The sequence below is a fragment of the Pundamilia nyererei genome, unplaced genomic scaffold, assembly GCF_000239375.1.
Source record: "Pundamilia nyererei isolate P.nyererei 1_Seehausen unplaced genomic scaffold, PunNye1.0 scaffold00496, whole genome shotgun sequence".
Taxonomy (NCBI): domain Eukaryota; kingdom Metazoa; phylum Chordata; class Actinopteri; order Cichliformes; family Cichlidae; genus Pundamilia; species Pundamilia nyererei.
Genome location: NW_005187897.1, coordinates 72,669 through 76,209, shown reverse-complemented (window position 1 = coordinate 76,209; position 3,541 = coordinate 72,669). Strand labels below are relative to the sequence as shown.

Here is a 3,541-nt window from a genome sequence, read left to right as displayed (position 1 = left end):
AAATGTATGCTATGTCTTCTAATGATGCTGCCTAAGGTAGCATCAGCAGCATGGCTCAGGTGTGGGTGCTGACACTCAGAGTGAGCTGTCTGTGGGGTCCAGTTTTAACCTCAGTGGAACTATTGAGTGGTCATGGAGGTCACTTGTAACAAGCCTGAGCCTGTCTCATGTCTCCATCAGCACTGATAGCTGAGCCATCAGGACAGATCAAAGTCCAGCAAGCTCCTGAGAGCCTGTGCTTCACAGCACGTGTGCTAGCTGACCAACAGCACTGACACAGTGCTGAGGCAGGAGAATGATGTTGTTTCAATGTTTGTTTTTTACAGTCGCAGAAGAAGAAGCAGCACATGGTGGTGGTGAGTGGGTACACATCTCATTCCTGAAAGCTGACCTTCGCTGTGCCTTCAGAGGGCTGTGACTCAGTGTGTTGTTCTCGCTCTACTTCAGCATGTGTGTTTCTGTTTTTGCAGCAGCAAGGGCTCCTGAGATGGAGGACCTGTGGAAAGACGAGCCTACAGGTAACCAGTTTCATGGCTTCTACGTCCCATTAGAAGATTTGAAGAATTGAACTCCTTAAATCGAACGTATAAAATGCATCTCTGCCCGACTCCCTGCAGTCGTAGTTTGAACAGGGAAATCAGTCTTAGCACAGCTAATGAAAGGTCACACAGCTGCTGTGTGACCTTTCATTAGCTGTGCACTGATGAGTCGGGAGGCAGTCACGGTCAGCTGTTTGGTGTTTAAACAGCTGCACATACTGTAGCTTGTTGTGATAGAAGGATGTTAATCTGCAGCTGTGTGCACGGAGCATCACACTGGACCACAGAGCAGTGGCAGAGGCCGGTCCAGGCTGAGTCTGTTTTCTTTGACATCACCTACCTGAGGAACTAAATGCACATGTGGGGTGCTTCATGGTCACCTGATTCAGCCCCTCTGTCATCCACAGGGTTGCGATAAAGAGCGATCATTAGCAGGAATGATGTGCATAGCTCAGTTTGAGGTGAGGCGGTCAGACTTAGGGAACCATCACAGCAGAATGTGATGAGGATTAGGGTGGGACCCCCGAGTCCAGACGCTGGGGTGGAGATGAAGATGGAGCGATGGGGAGGAGGTGGGGTGCACAAAGATGTCTGCAAGGAACAATGACAGATGCACAGTGAGATTTAAAGTACGTGAAGAAGGCCAGAGGGCCTAGACCGGTGACGTCACAATCAGCCTGACGTGGGAAAGTGGGAGTGATGTAAAGCTTAGATTAGCCGCCAACAGCTGGGAGCAGACAGATGTGTGACTGCAGATGTTCCTTATCAGAACGTACGTTTCATAAGAGATGAAGGGGGAGTGATCACCTGTCAGGTCACCTGTGAACACTGACCAATCGTCTCTCTGCTCTTGCGTCCACAGAAACGTAGGCCACGGCAGTCACTGCTGTGATGGAGCAGGGACCCACTGACATTGCATCAGCACCATCTGAGCTCAGATGATGATGCCCCTCTCCAGAGAAATGATTGAGTTGTCACGGCAACAATCGCCCCTCTCCCCCCATTTTCATCCCTCCCTTTAAATCTCCCTTTTAGTGTCAGTGTGTGAGATGATGTTCACTAACATGCTTCCTTTACCTTTGTTGTGTTTCTTTCAGGTTTGGGCTCATTCTTTTGTTTTCCTGTTTTCAGGGTGTTTTAGTTGAGTGTGTTTGGGCCGATGTCCACTCCCTGTGACGTGCGAGTGTGTGTTGCACTCGCACAGTCTTGTACCTCTCAGCAAAAAGAGCTGGAGCTGCACGTTAAGAAGCTTCACGCTTTAAAGTGTCGGAGCAACCAAATCAAATGCCGGCTGAGAGCCGAAGCTGCTGCTCAGAGGACTCTATGCAAAGGTGTGACGCGTGTCGCCCGCCTCCTTCCTCCTCCCCTCCTCCTCCTTAGCATCAGGTGAATTTACCACTCAGTGTCGACTCCAGGATGAGCCATATGCTAACACATGAACTGTGTGTGTTTGTGAGTAATGCGTTGTTATGTGCGGACAGATCTTTGCTTATCCTTCTTGTTGTGTGAGCTGTAGTTTAGTTTTGCAGACTGTGTTTGACTCTTTTCCTTTTGTTATCTCACTACATCAAACTGTATTCTGTCGGCTCCTAGCTGGATCTTCTGTTTGCACAGCTGAACCTCAGCTTGTTGAGCTGTGAGGGCAGCGCCCCCCCACGTTTATAACAGTGGCTCCTTCCTGTGGAAATCCAGCCTCTCTGTAGAGGCGCAACGCCACCCTGTCACACACAATAATGTCAAATCTTATTTTGAAGGCCAGATGTAGACTCAAACATCGTTTCTGTTTGTTCTGTAAACATAAATCACCTCGCTTCACTCGAGGATGATGATGTATGATGATGTGGTGAAAATGCTGTAGGAATCAGTAAACACTACGTGTGGTCCTCACTTACTGTAACAACAGCCGTGTGAATATGTCTGATTTTTCTTTCTCCTGTAACACTAGCTGGTGTTTCTGTTTGCTGAAACTTTGAGTCAATGTGAACTGAACCTTTGTAACATTGAAAAGTAGAATCTTTACTGAGAGACAACTTTTAGATTTTTTAATAGATTTTTTAAAAAGAATTTGGAGAGATGAGAAGAATTCTTATTTCCAGAAGATGCTTGCGGTGCTTTGTACTAAGCCATAAGCTGTTGCTGACTTTGTCCTGTGAAGCACAAACAAGAGAAACACTGTTGGGTTTTCAGTACTCGGCCCTGGTCACAGGTCACGCTCCTGTCTCAGATGGTTGTGGCGCACAGGCAGCGCTGTTGCTAAGCAGAGGCCACTTCTGATGAACACTATGCAACAAAGTATCAATGATGACAGAGGAGCGGAGGGGGCGTGGCCACCGTCTTCGATGACATGCTGTCTTTGAGCCATAACCCTCAGATTATGGTTGAGTGTGCAGGTGTGACACTGTGCTGACTAAATGATCATGAAGTACTGACGGAGATTTGAAGTGGGAAGTTTTTCTGTTCTGGGAGCTACAATAAAAGATTTGGGACAACACAGCAGTGCCTGTTTATTTAGTTGTTGTTGTTGTTTACCTGTTGTTTACCTGTGTGAAGCCTCATCACAACACAAGACTTATTTAGTATTCCTAATCGATGCCGTGATGGTAGAGAAAATCCTCCAACATGTGACGTCAAGCTGCACAGCGCTGTCAGACTGCTGTGTGTGAAACGGCCACAGTGGGTCACTGTGATTATTGAACAGCTCTATGTCCCACTGTCCTGTCACAGAAACAAATCCGTGTTTCTGTGCTTTATGGCTATTTTACAGAATTTCAATGATCTTTTTCCTCCATGTTCAATTTTCTGTTTGTTTCTTTTTGCAGAAACTTGTTGTTGAAATTAGTTTAAAAACAGAAGAATAAGAATTTTATCATCATCATATAACACACTTTAAAACAACAGCTGACGCAAAGTGCTGTACATCAAAACTAAATAATACAAATACATAAGATGTAAAGCAAAAAGTACAAAATGAATTAGTTTTTTCTGTAATCAAACTAAGTCTC

At 46.0% G+C, this 3,541-nt stretch overlaps 1 long non-coding RNA gene across 2 annotated transcripts; it reads left to right on the top strand.

Moving 5' to 3' along the window:
* Positions 1-7: 7 nt before the first annotated feature.
* On the top strand, positions 8-3,032 carry LOC106456567 (uncharacterized). 2 transcript variants are annotated; one of them, XR_001290656.1, is made up of 3 exons: positions 8-356; positions 474-518; positions 1,402-3,032. It is a non-coding gene; the product is annotated as an uncharacterized LOC106456567 (long non-coding RNA). The 2 variants fall into 2 exon arrangements; XR_001290655.1 differs by having other exon boundaries at positions 471-518.
* The last annotated feature ends 509 nt before the right edge of the window (positions 3,033-3,541 follow it).